At 44.8% G+C, this 18,244-nt stretch overlaps 1 protein-coding gene and 1 pseudogene across 10 annotated transcripts in view; both read left to right on the forward strand.

Annotated features, from left to right (window-relative positions):
- The first annotated feature begins 2,334 nt into the window (after positions 1–2,334).
- Positions 2,335–3,062, forward strand: LOC109554945 (large ribosomal subunit protein eL31-like; annotated as a pseudogene).
- A 9,675-nt stretch (positions 3,063–12,737) lies between these two features.
- ADGRG2 (adhesion G protein-coupled receptor G2) overlaps positions 12,738–18,244 on the forward strand; it is a 127,638-nt gene continuing 122,131 nt past the window's right edge. For 5 of the 10 annotated variants that reach the window (XM_070784656.1, XM_070784663.1, XM_070784658.1 and 2 more), the window contains exon 1: positions 12,738–12,918. The gene's annotated coding sequence lies outside the window, so the exon portion shown is untranslated. Of the gene's footprint in view, positions 12,919–13,349; positions 13,581–18,244 lie in introns of those variants that run through there. The other 5 variants (XM_070784655.1, XM_070784659.1, XM_070784661.1 and 2 more) reach the window with 3 other exon arrangements.

Below are 18,244 nucleotides of genomic sequence, written 5' to 3' on the forward strand. Positions count from 1 at the left end.
CCAAACTTCGTTATTGGGTTTTCTCCACTTATAATTAAAACATTTGTATTTTACATCATTAATAATGAGTAACTTTGGGAATAAATGTTTATTTTGGTTAAAAAATGGTACAAAGACTAAAATATTAATGAGAGGGTCCAGAAAAAATTTGAGAGGCAGGGATAGAAATAGAATAATTTATCTTGAGAATTATCAGTATAAATATTAGTAACGACCAACACTGAACCTTTACTGTGTGCTGGATAGTCTACTAAATCCTCAATGCCAGTGCTTCTCAAATTGTAGCATGAATAAGAATCATTTGGTGCTCAGTCACTCAGTCGTTTCTGACTCTTTGAGACCCCATGTAGCCCGCCAGGCTCCCCTGTGCATGAGATTTCCTAAGCAAGAATACTGGAGTGGGTCTGTTACCGTGTCCAAGCTCGCTCTGCTTCCCACACGATAGGCCAATCAATCTGGGAGACGAGGTCTTGAGGCAAGGAAGAGACTTTAATCCGGGAGCCGGCTGACCAAGAAGATGGCAGGCTAGCACCTCAAAATAACCGTCTTACTGGGGTCTGGATGCCAGGTACTTTTATAGATGAGAGAGAAAGAAGCAATGAGGAACTAAAGTCAAATGGTAGAACAGAGAGGGAGATGCAGTGGGGAAGTGAAGTGAAGGGTCTTCAGTATTGCAGAACATCTCCAAGGGAATGGCCAGCCTTCAGAAGGGGTATGTTAATCTCTTCTATTCACAGGTGGGCAGGGACAAATTCTCTCTCCATGAGCAGAATGAAGGCACTTTAGTTTACAGTCAAGTAGAGGGGCAGGGTCCAGGCAAGCCATTGAGTATGAGTATAATAACAAAAGCAAGTCAAAGAAACAGTTTCCAGCATGGAGTCAGAATTGGCTTCCTCCCTGCCACAGGTTGCCATTTCCTACTCCAGGGAATCTTCCCGACCCTGGGATTGAACCCTCCTCTCTTGCTTAAAGGCAGATTCTTTACCACTGGGGCACCTGAGAAGCCCTTAAGAATCATGTAGAATCATTTGGGGATCTTTAAAATGCAGATTTTGTTTCAGTTGGTCTGGGGGTGGGAAACCTGAGATTTTGCATTTCTAAGAAGCACCCAAGTAATGCAGAAACCACTGGTTAGGTTTGTGAACTAAACTTTGGATAGCAAAATGTTGGTTGGATCCTGTCATTGAATTCTCATGATAACTCAGTGTACTACTAATGTCTCCATTTTGCAAATAGAGAAACTGAGTCCTAGGGAGATTAAGTGATTTGCCTAAATAGTGAGGTCGGCATTCTGACTCTAACTCTACATTTTAAAATTAGAATCATCTAGCCAGTAGTTCTCAGCTCTGGCTGTATATTCGCTCGCTCACTCAGTCGCTCATCGTGTCCAACTCTTTGTGATCCCGTGGACTGCAGCATGCCAGGCTTCCCTGTCCTTCACCATCTCCCAGAGCTTGCTCAAACTCATTTTATTTTATTAAAATAAATTTTTTAAATAAAATAAAATATTAAAAAAAATTTGGCCCCATCGCATGTGGGGTCCTAGTTCTCCAAGCGGGGATAGAACCTGCACCCCTTTCATTGGGCCGGCAGAGTCTTAACCACTGGACTGCCTGGGAAGTCCCCTAAAGAGCTTTAAAAATACTGGTGGCTCCACCACTTAAATCAGATTCTCTAAGGATGGTGCTAAGCGTCAGTATTTATTTCAAGCTCCTCGGTGATTGTAATGGGCAGTCAAGTCTGAGTAGCTTTGATCTGGATCAACCCCCTTCTTTTAGAAATAAGGAAATTGAGCCTCCCTCCCCCCAAAGGAGTCAGTGTTTGTAACAAAGAAACCAAGACCCCTGATTCAGTCAATATCCTGAAAGGAAGCCACTCTAATACAGGCTGGGGTTGGGAGGGGGAGATGTTTATCTTTGTTGGAAAAAAACACCTTAATTTAAACTTTATTAAACTTTCAAGTAACAAAAGCCTACAGGGTACTCACTCTAAGACACTAAAGATAATCTAAATTAAAGTAATTTACTTTATTTTGAGGAAAAAGTGTACTTGACTGTGTTTCCAGAGACAAAGCAGGATCAGAATAAGCCTCAAAAAGCCAAAAGAATGTAAGGGTTAGTGGATATGATGGGTCTTAGCATAATTCCTCTAGTTTCTGCTTGGAAGAAACTTTAACAAAGAAAAAAACAACAAACTGTACTTTGGCTGGGTAAAATCATGTGAATATCTCAATAAATTTCACACCTATCCTCAGTGTGCATAAGATCACCAATTTTGAAGATTTCTAGGTTCACTAAGGAAAGATTACACTCTTTCCAACCCAGGCCCGGCAGAATGGCTCCCACAAAGAAGGGCAGCAAGAAGGGCCTGTCTGCCATTGACAAGGTGGTAAACAGAGAATAAACTATCAACGTTCACAAACGCATCCATGGAGTGAGTTCAAGAAGCGTGCCCCTTAGGCACTCAAAGAAATCCAGAAATTTGTCATCAAGAAGATGGGAGCCCCAGGTGTACACCAGGCTCAGTAAAGCCATCTGGGCCAAAAGAATAAGGAATGTCCCATACCATATCCATGTGCAGTTGTCCAGAAAACCTAAAGAAGGTGAAGATTCACCAAACAAGCTCTACACATTGGTTACCTATGTACCTGTTGCCACTTTCAAAAATCTATAGACAGTTAATGTGGATGAGAACTGCTGATTCTCCAATAAAGTTATAGACCCTCCAAAAAAAAAAAAAGTTTACACTATTCATGAAATGATTCATCCACTCATTCAACAAATATTTGTTAAGCACCTGTTATATACCAGACACTAGATCCTGAAAATATAGCAGTGAACAGGATAAAGAGGTTACAATCTGAGAAGGGTCCTGCCCATTGTAATGCTCTAGCCCTTCACTTCAAGTGGAGGCATGTGACTTAGGCTTAACCAATCATAATACTCTATTCCCCTCACCATGTGATGGTCCAAGCTGGGCCAGTGAGAATCTGTCCCTGAGATTATTGTACACAGAACCAGGAGGCAGCAGTTATATTTCTTCTCCGGGATTGCTGTCTGGGCTAACAGAAGCTAGATTGTCTACAACCCTGTCTCGTGCAACTTAGCATGAAGAAGCCCTGTGAGAAGGGAGTGGATTGGGACCAATTGCTGAGACAGAGATCTGATGATATAACTTGAATTCCTGTATCCAGAATTCATTCCACGTCTGTCCTTCCCAGATGTGTGCACTGATAGATTCCCTTCCTTACTTAACTCGGTTTTAGTCAAGTTTCTGTCACACACCCAAGAGAGCTCCTACTCAGACTTACAGACTTATTGAATGAACAAGCAACAGGAACCTCTGAGTTCTTCTAGTACAGGGGCTCTCAAGTGTGATTCCTATACCAGCAGCCTTGGCCTCACCTGGGAACTTGTTAGAGACACCAACCCTGGAATCCTATCCTAAACTTGCTGAATCAGTAAGTCTGGAGAAAGCACCCAGCCATCAGTTTTAACAAGCCCTCTGGATGATGTCAATCCACACTAAAGTTTGAGAAACTGTTTTAATATAGCTCTTTCCATGTATGTGGAACTAGAAACCCAGAAAAGTTTGGTGACTTGCTAAAGTTCACAAAACTAGTTAGAAGGTGCTTTAGGTCCTCTCAGTAATTTGGGGGCTGTGGGCTTTGAGAAAGGAGGGCCACTTGGAGTTTTGAGGGAAGTAACACATGGATTGGCAAATAGAAGGGGAAAAAATATTTTGGGTCAAATAATACAGTATGGTTGGAAACACTTGCTGTGTGTTTCCACAGGAGTTTAGAGAATATTTTATTCATCTTGGCTCCCCAGCTGAGCCAACAACAATGTGTTAAAGCTCCATAGCCAGTGGCAGGGATCCAGGAGAGTCCTTTTTATGTGCCAGCAAAGAGGAATTTCTTAGAAAAGCTACAGAAATTACACTACTATCACATTTCGCTTGGTGGAGTGAAGGAATAAAGAGGATGAAACAAAAAGCAGGGGATTTCAGTTATTCCTAACAGTCCCACCTCTCTGCTTGGGAGAAAGGGATTTTATTGTTGTTCTTGCCAGGGCAGAAGTTCCCCGGAGGGAAACTGGGCACCTAACCTGGTGACTTGGAGAATAACTTGCGTTTTTTGAACTTTTATTTTCAGGTGGAAGAAGAGAGCAGCAGTGTTCCAGAGTGTCCCTGGAAACTCTATTTAGGAGCCTGTTTTCCAATGATTTGCCCAGCCTGCCCTGGGGACGTGGTCCATCCAGAGGCAAACCGAAGAGAAGAAAAGCCCTGGCACCAACATTTATGAAGCTTTCATTAGTTTGCCCTTCTCCTCCTCTTGAGTGTACAGATAGGAGGGAGCAGAGCAAAGGGTCAAGGGAAGTTTCCAGCACTACAGGTTTTACAGAGTATAAGTTTTTAAGAGGCCATGTACACTTTTCCTTTAGTGTATCTACTCAGGTAAGGCCAATGCCCTCCAGGAAGTTACCTGATAGAAAAACAAAAGCATCACCTTCTCTTATATGAATATATGATTCACACAGTCATTCACTCATCAAATACTTATTAACTATCAACTAAGTGGCAGGGACATTGGAAAAGGAAATGGCAACCCACTCCAGTGTTCTTGCCTGGAGAATCCCAGGGACAGGGGAGCCTGGTGGGCTGCCGTCTATGGGATCACACAGAGTCAGACACGACTGAAGCGACTTAGCAGCAGCAGCAGCAGCAGGTGGCAGGGACAGGTCTAGCTAGGCACTGGGGACACAGCAGTAACAAAAATAGTGAAAACAACAACAAAAACAACTTTGCCCTTATGGGATGTATGAAACTTAGTTTCTATTGTTTGGGGGAGATAGATAGTAAACAAAACAAGCAAGTAACATAAGTTGGAAGGACTGCTGTGGGCTGGTCTGAGGAGCCAGTGGGACCAGTCACAACAGAAGTACATGGGCGTCTGTCAGAACACTACTGCAGCATGTAGCTATGAGGGAGTGAAGGCCTGAACCAGGGAAAAGAGGGCATAGTGCTTGTGCCTTCAGAGTGGGGTTTAAGAACCAAGAGCAGCCTCTCAGGTCTCACTCCACACATACTGAAACAGAATCTTCATTTTAGGAAGATGTGTAAGTGAGGCACATTAAAGTTTGAGGAGCATTGGTTTGGCAGACACCAGCTGATTGTCTACCTTCAACCCATTCCTCTCTTCTAGTCTTTTTCAGGCATTCATGCTTCCCCCAAGCAGCTCATATGACTCAGGGTACATTGATCCCATCCCCAGCTGCAGAGTCAGTCTGATGAGTCTATCCAGTGGTGCTCTTAAGTGTGGTTCTCAGGCTAACAATATCAGCATCACTTGGGAGCTTGTTAGAAATGTACAATCAGAAAAGGAAATTCTCAAGACCCCTGCCCTCCACCTCCCCAAGACTACTGAATCAGAAACTCAGGGGTTGGGAGCCGTGCAGTTTGTATTTTAATAAGCCTGTCTGCTGATTGTGATGCAGGCTTATGTCTGAGAACTACCTGTCCTCACTAGTCATGTTAATCATTTTCCTTGATAGTTACTGGGTCCTGAATCCAGGCTTAAGCCAATCAGTGTCTGGTATTCCCCTGGTAGCTGAACTTGTCCAGTCATGTGACTGAATTTGGCCCAAATCAGACTGAAGAGAAGGCTATTGAAGCCATAGTTGAAGGAAGATTTTTCCTTCCCTAACCTTGCTTCCAGGACCCTGCTCCTTCCCTTATTCCTTTGGATACACAAGTGAGGTTGCCTTCTTTGCAGGTGATTGCCAACACACAACCATGAGGGAAACTAGGCTGAGGACAGAACTGAAACGGTAATAGTGAAAAGGAGCCAGAACCCTCGCACTGTGCCTATTCCCAGAAATAACACATTTTCTTATGATTTAAGCTAGTTGGATTTGTGGTTTCTTGTACTTATAGCCAAAAATGTCATAACTACAAAGAAGTTATGAGACCAAGGAAGTATGGGGCCAGTGGGCATACCAAAAATATGATGAAGGATGTATTTAGTTAACAGGCATGTTTTTCCACCAAGTTCTCAAACACTAGACCCAGCTAGAATGACTTACAACTCAGGAAAAGCAACTTAGGACAAATAAAATGGAACATGACTTCATGCAATGGGTCCCCACGTGGTGAACTGACAAAAAATACACAAATAATCTTTTTTAAAAGAGAGGGGGACTTAAGACATCTTAGGTGAAATGAAAAAAGTGGAGTAATACACAAGGTGAGCCTGGAATATATTGTTTCCAGAAAGTAAAAAAGTTCTTGAAAAAAAATGGGACACAGGAACCAACCTGAAAGAGCTCTCAATAACTGAAGCCAAGATAATTTGATAACAAAGTAAATAATGATAGCTTTGAATTATAAAGCAAAGACTAATAATTACCTGTGAGCCCATACTGATATAAATAAGTAATTGAATAAAGAAATGGGAGAGAAGATACAACTCTTACCTATAAAAGAGTTCCAATGAATTAATGTAGATGGAACGAATGAGAGAAATGAAAAACACAGTTAGAACACCACAGTTATCATTGTTGCAAGTGTGATCAGCTGCTAAAGTGAACGGAAGAAGGTTTGAGGAGAAGCAGGGTATTTGTTTTACTCTCAAAGGATCTTCCCCAAGGGAGAAAATGAACGTACAAGACAAACAAGGGTGCCCTAGGGCTATGTCTGTCCAGAGTTTTCCCCTGAAATATGCTCTGTGGTTTCAGAGACAGGTAAACTGAGAGATTCAGTTTAAAACTGCATGTCCAGGACTTCATGGGTTCCTCTAAGAAATAAGAAGGGCCATTGCTGTTTAGAAACCTTCAGTTGGGACTGAGCTGGGTGTGGCCTGGCTCAGTGTTGTCCCCTGTGTCCTACTGAAGAACCCGATGGGCTTATCTTCCTCATGACTCCCCATCTCTACCCCAACCCCAAGGCCCTGGGATTGCTCCCTTCGGGAAATGTGGTGGTGAGTTGCACAAGCTAATGCCAGTGGGCAGATCTACTGGGATGTGTTTAGTTTTCTATGGATTCTCTGGTTGGTTTTCTGTGTTGGCATGGGCCCATGCTCAGTCCCTCCCAAATTGGAACACATTCTCTGAAAGGGCTGGATTCATCATCCACATCTTGGTGGAGGTCAAAGTCTGGTTTCATTTTTCATTCAACTGCTATTTGTAACTTTCACTGAACAGAATGACACCATGTCCAACTGTCTTCCTTCAGTATTTAAATGAGAGAGTTTTTTGCCTCCCATGAGAGTGTATGATTTCCTTGTCTCTTGCATTGTGCAACAGGCTCACCACCATTACAACTAGAGCCATGTTATGGAGAAAAAATTTTGCTGTATCACACAGTGACCTCACTCACACCAGCAGTGACTGGTTTCTCACCTAAGTCCACCAAAGCCTGCACCACAAAGGATGAGATCACATCACCAGAGACTTCTCTGGTCTGAAGGTGAGTGCCTGGAGGGCTGCGATCATCTCTTGCTCATCTTCATCTGCCCAGAGTCCGGTACATAGTAGGTGGGATAGTCATCAGTGCATGAAGTATGATGACATACCTCCCCACTTCCTAGGTCCTTGTAGGGCTGCATTTCCCAGCTCTCTGTGCCTGGGCGATACTATAGGAATGGTGCCAGTTGGTGAGTTGGGAGGAGAAGTGCTGCAGATCACTTCTGGGCTGGAGCATTGAAATGCTTGTGGTCTAGAACTTTCTTTTCCTTCTAACTCAGCAATCTGCCTTGTTTGAGAAGGTGGTTACTCAGTCAGCCTGGATCCCTGAGTGACTGCAGGAAGTAGAGCTCCTTGTTCCAACCTTTAATGACAATGTAGTGTAAGACATAAACCTTTGTTCCATTGTGCATGCTGTCTGCTAAGTCACCTCAGTCATGTCCAGCTCTTTGAGATGCTATGGACCGTAGCCCACCAGGCTCCTCCATCCATGGGATTCTCTAGGCAAGAATACTGGAGTGGGTTGCCATGTCCCCCTCCAGGGGATCTTCTGGACCCAGGGATCTTATGTCTTCTGCATTGGCAAGCAGGTTCTTTACCACTAGCGCCACCTGGGCCATAGAGACTTTGAGAATGGTTAGGCAATGGCAACCCACTCCAGTACTCTTGCTTGGAAAATCCCATGGACGGAGGAGCCTGGTAGACTGCAGTCCATGGGGTTGCGATGAGTTGGACATGACTGAGCGACTTCACTTTTACTTCTCACTTTCATGCATTGGAGAAGGAAATGGCAACCCACTCCAGTGTTCTTGCCTGGAGAATCCCAGGGACAGGGGAGCCTGGTGGGCTGCCGTCTATGGAGTCGCACAGAGTCGGACATGACTGAAGTAACTTAGCACTGCAGCATCCCTCAGCTGGTAAAGAATCTGATTGCAATGCAGGAGACCTGGATTTGATCCCTGGGTTGGGAAGGTCCACTAGAGAAGGGAACTGCTACCCACTCCAGTATTCTGGCCTGGAGAATTCCATGGACTGTATAGTCCACGAGGTCGCAAAGAGTCAGACATGACTGAGCAACTTTAACTTAATCACATACTGCAGCATCACCTAGGCTATCCTCACCGATACTGTAGGCATTAAAAATAAAATAAAATGTTTGTTGTAGGAATGAATGACTTAAACCAGAAGAGACTTCTGAGCAGTGGTAGCTCCAGAATTTCTAGGGAAATTCAGAACTTGGTAAGCTGATTACAATTTTGTGTGAAGTGGGAACCATGTTGACTAGGGGATTTTTATTTATGTCAGATCAGATCAGATCAGATCAGTCACTCAGTCGTGTCCGACTCTTTGCGACCCCATGAATCGCAGCACGCCAGGCCTCCCTGTCCATCACCAACTCCCGGAGTTCACTCAGACTCACGTCTATCGAGTCAGTGATGCCATCCAGCCATCTCATCCTCTGTCGTCCCCTTCTCCTCTTGCCCCCAATCCCTCCCAGCATCAGAGTCTTTTCCAATGAGTCAACTCTTCGCATGAGGTGGCCAAAGTTACTGGAGTTTCAGCTTTAGCATCATTCCTTCCAAAGAAATCCCAGGGTTTAAAATCTCCTTCAGAAAAAATAAAATAAAATAAAATCTCCTTCAGAATGGACTGGTTGGATCTCCTTGCAGTCCAAGGGACTCTCAAGAGTCTTCTCCAACACCACAGTTCAAAAGCATCAATTCTTCGGCGCTCAGCCTTTATTTATATAGTACATTCTTTTTGTTAGATGCCTTTTATTTGGAGTGTTGGAATGTTGGTGTAGATTGTGGAGGCCTAAAACACCCTACGCCAACTCTTAGCACTACCACTAGAGCTTAGATTGATCTTGTCACCCCTTATGTATATTTTATAAATGGGGAAACTGCAGTCTAAGTGACTGCACCAGTTAGTTTGTGGCAAAACTGGTAGGCCCCAAATCCTTCATTTCCTGATTGTCAGATAAACATTTCCTGATTGTCTATCTGATGCATTTGCCATCTCAACAGTCCACCTTTTATATTCAGACATTAAGATTACAGGAACTGGAGAATAACACTGCCTGATTCCATTCCTGGCTCTACCACATCATAGATGGGCATCTTAGGAGAAGCTACTTAATCTCTGCATGCCTCAGTTTCCTCAGGTGCAACCCACAGTGGGTTGGCATGAGGGTTTAGTAACAAAGTACAAAGTATGTAAAAACTGCGTAAGTATGTTCATCAGCCTAGTTCCTCTTCCCACTGTTGTGACTTGCACTCATGTTCTTGTTGTGCTCATTTCCCCTGGAAAATAATGAATCTGTTTGAGGCCACTGTGTGGTATATCTTTAGACTATTTGGCCACAGGTAAAGTTGCATTTCAAGTTCTGAGGAAAGAGCTGGGCCCTGAGCACGGGCGAGCTGCCCTCCTCTGCCACCTCCCTTTGCTGCCTACACGGGGCCCACCAGTGGGAGGGAGCAACAAGACGAGGACTTATGCCTTCCCCGAAAGGTCGCTGCCATGTTTCCTGAGCAAATGAGGTCTGGGAATCAAACTGTATCACTGGGGAATTCCCTGGCAGTCCAGTGGTTGAGACTTCACCTTCCAATACAGAGGGTATGGGTTCTATCTCTGGTAGGGAGCTAGGATCCCACATGCCTTGAGGCCAAAAACCAAAAGAACAAGAGAAATGGAATATTTCCTGCCACATCGGTGAACAAAGGATGTCATAGTCATCAGCAATTCCAGCCACCAGGGAAGGTGAGCTGGTGAGCCCTGAGGGAACTCAGGAAGGAAAAGAATACCTGCCATCTAGGAGCCATCAAACTGCAGTCGCTCCCTAAGATGAGCCCTGAGGAAAACTCAGGATGTGAAGAAAAAAACAAAACAGGAAACTGGCCCCAGATAGCTGAGGTGCTGCTGCTGCTAAGAATTTCAAGCAACTTTTACTATGAGCTCTACATATTTTAACTTTTTATTGAAGTAAAAGATACATAGAGAAAAGTACACATATCATAGGTGAACAGCACAATGAATTTTCACAAACTTAACAGATCGTGTAAGTGGCACCCAGATCGAGAAACATTGCCTGTACCCCATAAATCCTCCGTATCATCCTTGTAACTCCTTCCAGTCATCAACTCCCCAGTGACCACCATCCTGACTTCTAACTTCATAGATTGTCTTTGCTTGTTGTATATTTTGTATAAACGGAACCACATAGTATGTCTGCTTTTGTGTCTGGTTTCCTTTGCTCAGTATTGTTTCCGAGGTCCGGCTACACTGAGCGTAGCCGTGGCTTGCACATTCTCTGTCTGGTATTCCATTTTGAGAGGATACCACTGCAATGTTTTCAATCCATTCTACTGCTGATGGGCATTTGGGTAGTTTCCAATCTGAGGCTATTACAAGTACATGGCTATGGACATTCTTGTTCCCTATCCTCTGGTAGACATATGCACTAGCTTCTGTTGAGTATATACCTAGAAGAGGAATTGGGACATTGGGTAGTTTTGTGCTCATTTTTAATTGATTCTGCCAAATAGCAGTGTATGAGATTTCTGGTGGTTCTACACAACATGAAGTCTATATTCTCTAACATATGTAAGTGTTAATGCAAATGTGAACAATTTAACCCTTTGGAATAGCATTCAATCTGTTTATTAAGAATACCATTTCAATGCCATTCTCCCAAATCATCCTATGCTCTCCAATTAAAATAAATAAATAAAAATAAATAAAAAATAAAAGTAGAATAAAAATACTATTTTCTTCCTTATCATAATTCTGCTTCCAACTTGTTATGTTACCTGGATGAGCTTCCTGTCACCCACTCCCCCTTAATCCAACCAGTCAAAAGTCTCTCTGAAAACACTTTCCATTCATTTATCCAGCTAGACTGTTATGAGTGTTAATTGGTGTTTGCAAAACAAAATCAATCCCTCCTGCAACACGGAGTATATCTCTCACGGGCGTTGTGTTTAATATGACAGAGTTAGGCACGAGTGTGCTCTGCAGATCTGCACTTTTAAAACATCCTCTCCAAAGCTCTGGATGCAATTCAGAATTTTGGTGGTAAAGAAAAATGGAATATTCTCCTGTAGGTTTTAGCGGAAGAGACTGCGTGCATTTAAAGTGGTAAAATATCTTGCAAATATTGGAGTTAGTTGACTACAAGGAGGAGGGCTGGAGAGGGTAGTGTGGGGGGAGGGTGTAAAAGGGGCCAGAGGGCCTTGAGTGCCTGCTCTCTACAACCAATCTTATTGTAGGACCGAGCTAAGTTCCTCTAGGCCTATTTTATCATCCAGTAACTGGAGAAGGAAATGGCAACCCACTCCAGTGTTCTTGCCTGGAGAATCCCAGGGACGGGGGAGCCTGGTGGGCTGCCGTCTATGGAGTGGCACAGAGTTGGACACGACTGAAGCGACTTAGCAGTAGCAGCAGCAGCAACACTGGTTCAGATCAGATCAGATCAGTTGCTCAGTCGTGTCCGACTCTTTGCGACCCCATGAATGGCAGCACGCCAGGCCTCCCTGTCCATCACCAACTCCCGGAGTTCACTCAGACTCATGTCTATCGAGTCAGTGATGCCATCCAGCCATCTCATCCTCTGTCGTCCCCTTCTCCTGCCCCCAATCCCTCCCAGCATCAGAGTCTTTTCCAAACACTGGTTAGGTGGTGTGTAAATCCTGTCCAGATCTACTTTTTTATTCTAGACTGTGCACAGGTAGGAGATGCTGACAGAAAAGGTAGAGGGGACCAGGAACAACTCACTTAATATTCCACCCCATCCTCCCCCAGCAGCCATTGCGCTGGGGATCCCAGTTCCTAGGTATCTGGTGTATCAGGTAACCATGGAGCTGAATTCATTCTCAGGACCTTTTCTTTTTACCGACTTCTCCAAATCCCCTTCCAAGAGGTCTGACCTCTGCATCAGAAATATTGTGGCAGACGGGCAACCTCGGGTTTCCCACCCATCACACTGCACGGTGCTGAAAGTGGTGGGACAAGCATTGGGGTACCAGGGCGACCCCTAAAGGTGAGCGGCTGGGCGTGGAGTCTGGGGTCCCCGAGGAGCACGCCGAACCGGATGCGGGGCGTCGGAGGAGCAAGCGGTCCAGGAAGTCCGGAAGCGTCGCGGGGACCTCCGCAGGGTGGGGTGGGCCGCCCCGCCCCCAGCTTGAGCTCCACGCCGGGCTTCGGCCGCCGGGCGGTTCACTCACACCCTTCTTCCTCCGCGCCCCGCCCGCTCCCCACCTCCGCGCCTAGCCTCGTCGCTGCCGAACGCCGGACGCGCCACGCCGCGTTAGGCAGCTGGAGAGCGGGCGGGCGAGCCGTCCGGGAGCGGCGGGGGCGGTACCCAGCCCGCGGGCGGGAGTAGGAGGGACGCGGCCCGAGGGAAGGCGAAAAAGGAGGGCTGGAGAGCGCCAGCTGCGAGGCCGTCGGCGGGGACCGGCAGGTAAGCGCGCCGCGCCGGGATGGGTCTGTCTCCGCGGGTTTCTGCGACCCGGCCGGGGAACTGGCGACGGGCGCGGGCGGCTGGGGCGTAGCGCCGGGACGTAGAGTGCGACGGGACGGCGGGACGAACGCTCCCTCCGCGCGACTAAGGCTCGGCGGAGCTGGGGCCCGGGGCCGCCCTGAAAGGCGGGGGCCGAGGGCCGAGCTCCGGGGGCCGGCACCCCGACAGTGAGAGAGTGCGCGCCGCGAGAAAGGGGCTCTGGCGACGCGTTCTGTGAGGGAGAGGGGTGTGTGTGCCCTGAAGCTTAAAACGGACTCCAGCTCTCCCCCGCCCCCCCCCCCACTCCCCCCCTACTCCCCCACACCCCCACTCCGCGAAAAGGAGCCACGAGCCGTGTTTGCGCCGGCGGTCTTCGAGAACCGACTGGCGGGGACTCAGTTTTTCGCGCCGCTCAGTGGGTGCGGCGGAGCCCGAGGAGCGCGGACGCGCCCCGGGCCCCGGACGGCTGGGCGCTGCCGCGTCAGACTGCACCCAGAGCAGGTGGCTACGGGCGCGGCGCGATGGAGCGGCAGCTAAGAGCCTGAGGGTGAGGATGGGCTGGAGGCCTCGGGTGAGCGCTTTTCGACAGCGACTTGCCGCGTCCAGGCTCCGGAGCGTTTCAGGTGAGAAGGAGCGCTGACGGACTTCCTGAGAACCAAATGAGGCAGGCGGCGGAGGTTTTCCATGGCTGCTTCGACAGTGACTCTTCTTTGTGTGTACTGTTCCCATACGAATTCCCTGGGGACCTTGTTAAACTACAGATTCTGATTCAGTAGGTCCGGCCGGGGTGGGGCCCGACCGTCTGCACTTGTGACTGGCTCCCAGATGCAGCTGCTGCTCCGTGGACCACATGGCAGGCCCCGCAGAAGTACTTTTTGTCCAACAGACTGAAAACCTTAGGAACATTGGGAGAGGAGATCCTAAGGCTTTACAATCCCACCTTCTCCCCAAATACACAAATTTCAAAGATTCCTACTCATTTAGTAGCAAAACACCTTACTCTTCTTACTGCGTCACGAGTCAGATATATTATCTGATAGAGCTGGCTTCATGGACATGCAGCCTGTATTTGGTTTAATGTTATGCAGTCGCTTGTCGAAATTCTGAATAATTTTTGAATGAGGGGCTTTGCAGTTGGCCGTCGAAATTCTGAATAATTTTTGAACAAGGAGCTTTGCATTTTTATTTTGAAATTGGCCCTATAAATTATGTAGCTGATCCTAATAATAGTCACCATAGGCAGAAAAAGGACCCCATTTCTTTGATTGGGTTGGGAGCTGGTGGGTGATGGAGAGTGAAGGTTTATTAAGTAAATACTAGCTAAATGTTGCAGTTTCTTCCATCTCTTAACTTCTCCTCAGCTATTTTAAGAGATAAGCCTATGTGTATAATCTCAGTTACACATGGTATGCCAGTATTTTTAAATCAATAATTTATCAAGAGCTTAATTATTAATACAATTAAGTTTAATTTTGTGATAGTTTATGGGTTGAGCGACGAAAGTGTATGCCATTTCCAAAGGATTTGGGGGGGTTCTGTTTAGTGTCCGAAGTTTTGCTTAGTTAAGATCTAAAGTGAGCTGGACACTGCTTAGTTGGCTGCTTTTTCAGCTCAAGTGCAAAGCTGGAAAAAAAAAAAGTGGCCATATTTTGAAGCTGCTCAGGGGTTATTGCTTTACAGGGCCTCAGTGCGATGCCAGCCCCTATCGGGTTTCCTCTGCTTTTATCATTCCCACATCCTGGCAAGGTGACTTTCAGTAAAAGGGGGATAGAGCAGATTTTGCTGTTGAAAAACACTGAAGAAGTGCAGGACCAGCATCAGTGTTTTCTTTGTGAATAATCCTTGCCCCAAACCCACAGATTTCAGATGTGTGTGCTTTTCTAGAAAAAAAAAAAAAAAAAAAGATTGGTGACACAGAAAAGAAACAAAGAAGGAACTTTAATTATGGATATGATTTTGTTCAGCAGAAGGAGGAAAAAATCTCAGAAATGGCATTTCATTGGTGGGTTTGGCAGGCAAAGGAGAGCTGCCGTGTTTCTGGTACCAGGAGCAGCCTTTCAGAAATGGCGAAGTGAGTTTGTTCAGGTGTTAGAAAGAGCTGGTGAAGAAGCTGCTCTTCTGTGGCTAACGTGGTCATTCTGGGTGCTCCCGTGTGACTAACGTTTTCATCGCTCACATGAAACCGACCAACACACATTTTTCCATTTCGCCGCCTGAGAGTGCCAAGATACTTCAGATACATGCTACAAACTGGGAAGAGTACCATTACTTCAAAAAGAAAAAGAGGGGTGGGGGGGAGGGGAAAAATGCATATCTGTTAGCAGTTCTGAAGATACAAAGGAGAGAGTCTCTACCTTAAAATAGAGAAAAACAATTTTTCTTTTAAAATGTTTATGGTTTTAAAAATACATGGGTCTTTAATCCACATGGAAATTATTTGAGGGGCATGGTATGAGGTAGGAGATGTTGAATGTTAAGAAATGGGCTAAACATTTGGGAAAAATTATCATAAATTCCCTCAATCAAATAAAAGTCTGTGAACACTCTGTTCCATTTAAAAATCTACTTAATTAATTCTTGAGCTGATTCCATGCTTTAAAAATTTAAGTGCAGTTTATTTAGAATAACATTCACCCTTTTTAGTATATAGTTCTATAAGCTTTGACAAATACATGCACTCATGTAACCGCCACCATGGTCAAGATCTAGAAGAAGTCCATCACTCCAAAAAATTCCTTATGGACCCTTTGTAGTCAGCCCCTCCCACCACTCACAGCTCCTGGCAACTGCTGGTTTGTTTTCTGTCCCTATAAATTTGTCTTGTCCAGAAAGTCCTGTGAATGGCTTCATACATGATGTAGCCTTCTGAGTCTGACTTTTTTCACGTAGCGTATGAGATTCACTCATGTTGTGTGAATCACTAATTTGTTCCTTTTTATTGCTGGGTAATATCCCATATTTTGTCCATTTACCAACTTTTGGTGATTATGAATAGGGCCAATATAAACATTCACATACAACTTTCTGTGTGAATGTAAATTTTCAGTTCATTCCAGTAAATAACCCAGAAGTAGGATTGCTGTATTGTGTGGTAAATTTAACTTGATAAGAAACTGCTGAACTTTTCTTAAATGGCTACTCCATTGCCCACTCTCACCAGTGTGGGAGAGATCCCATTGCTTGGCATCCTTGATAAGCACTTGGTATTGTCAGCTTATTTTATTCCAGCAGGTTTATGATGGCATCTCTGTGGTTTTAGTTCACACTTCCCTGATAACTAATGATGTTGAGCATCTTTTCATGTGCTTTTTGATCATTTGTGTATCTTTTATGAAATGTCTGTTTTTTAATTGTATTGTGTGTTGTCTTACTGAATCATAAAAGTTCTCCATACATCTGCACACAAGTTCTCTGTCAGATACATGTATTGTAAACATTTGCTTTTAGTCTGTGGCTTGCCATTTCATTTTCTTTATTTTTTTAAAAACAGTTGTGGTAGGAACACAACATGAAATTTACCCTCTTAAATTTTGAAGTGTACAGCACAGTCTCGTGAACTATAGGCATGATGTTGTACAGCAGATAGCTGGAACATTTTCCTCTTGCATGACTGAAACTTTATACCGTCCGAACAGCAGTTCCCCATTTCCCCCTCCCTCTAGCCCCTGGCGACCACCATTCTACTCTCTGTGAGTCTGACTGTTTTAGTTGACTCATATCTCATAATATGTGGAATTAATGACTTTTCTTTTGAAGAGCAAGCATTGTAAATTTCAATAAAGTCTAATTTATCAGGATTTTTCCTTCTATGAATACCACTTTCAGTAACCTGTCATAAATTGTCTTCCTCCTGTTTAGCAAGATTTTTTCTTATGCTGCCTTCTGGATATTTTATAGTTTACCTTTTATATGTAGGTTTTTTACTTCATTTTCAGTTAATTTTTGTATGAGTCAAGGTTCACTCTTTTCCATATAGATAGCCAGTTGTTGTAATACCATTTGTTGAAAAGACTATACTTTTCCCTCATTGTATTCCCTTGACCTCTTTGTCAGAAATGAATTTACTTTATGTATGTGCTTTGAACTTTGAACTCTATTCTGTTCCATAGATTTGTACATCTGTTCTTATGCCAGTACCACACTGTGAGGTGCTACACATTCGTGTTAGGTGAATTCCTGGATTGTTTTGTGTGTAATTTGTATTGCTTTTAGAAATTGTAGCCTTCTTTCTCCATTTCATGTTGTTATGACTGTACTATTGTACACTCAGGTGGCAGAGTTGTAAAGAATCTGCCTGCCAGTGCAAGAGACACAAGAGTGGCAGGTTCAGTCCCTGGGTCAGGAAGATCCCCCCGAGTAGGAAATGGCAACCCACTGCAGTATTCTTGCCTGGAAAATTCCACAGACAGAGAAGCCTGGCGGGCTCCTGTCCATGGGGTCACGAAGAGTTGAACACAACTGAGCGTGCGTGCACACACACAGTATTATATAGACAGGCTTTTTAATTTTTTTGTAGGTCTAGCATAATCAAGTCATGTTACTAAACTGTCATTAATTCTTATAGTATTTCAGTCAATTTTCTTCAATTTTAAAGGTAAATAAGCTATCTACAAATGGCAGTGGTATAGGTGTCCCCCCCCTGCTCCTGATAGTTTTTCCTCCACGTGTCTGCTCTCCTTAGTGGCTGGGCTGCCCTATGGAGCAGGTGGAGGAGGAACATCTGACTCGGGTGGAAATGCTTCTCCTAGCTTACTGCTAAGTATTATGCTTGCTGTGGAGTTCTGGCATTTGCCCTTATTAGTACCTTCTGGAGGTTTTCTTTGCATTTCATTTTTAGCTTCGAAATGTTAAAAAATTTCATTTTAAAATCTCTTGTTCTGTTTGGGTGATTTTTTGTTTCATGGAAAAGCCTAACAGTTTAGAGGTGAGTCAGTCTTGCTGGCTTTGGAGGGTCATATTTTGATTTTCCTGGAGGAGCAGATAGTGTAGCAGAAGTCAATTTGTTTTTATTTAGACCAGAAAGAAACTACCTTTGGAGCTTTTTTTATAATATTCTCATCTACAGGGAAGGGGCGGGGGATGCCAGGTATAGTGAGGAAAGGAGAGAGAATAAAGGAACAGTTTATATGTATAAGTACATGTTGTTCAGTTGCTCAGTCTTTGCGACCCCATGGACTTCAGCACACCAGGCTTCTCTGTCCTTCACCGTCTCCCAGAGCTTGCTCAACCTCATGTCCATTGAGTCAGTGATACTATCCAACCATCTTGTCCTCTGTTGTCCCCTTTC

This window comes from Bos indicus, chromosome X (assembly GCF_029378745.1).
Source record: "Bos indicus isolate NIAB-ARS_2022 breed Sahiwal x Tharparkar chromosome X, NIAB-ARS_B.indTharparkar_mat_pri_1.0, whole genome shotgun sequence".
Lineage (NCBI taxonomy): Eukaryota > Metazoa > Chordata > Mammalia > Artiodactyla > Bovidae > Bos > Bos indicus.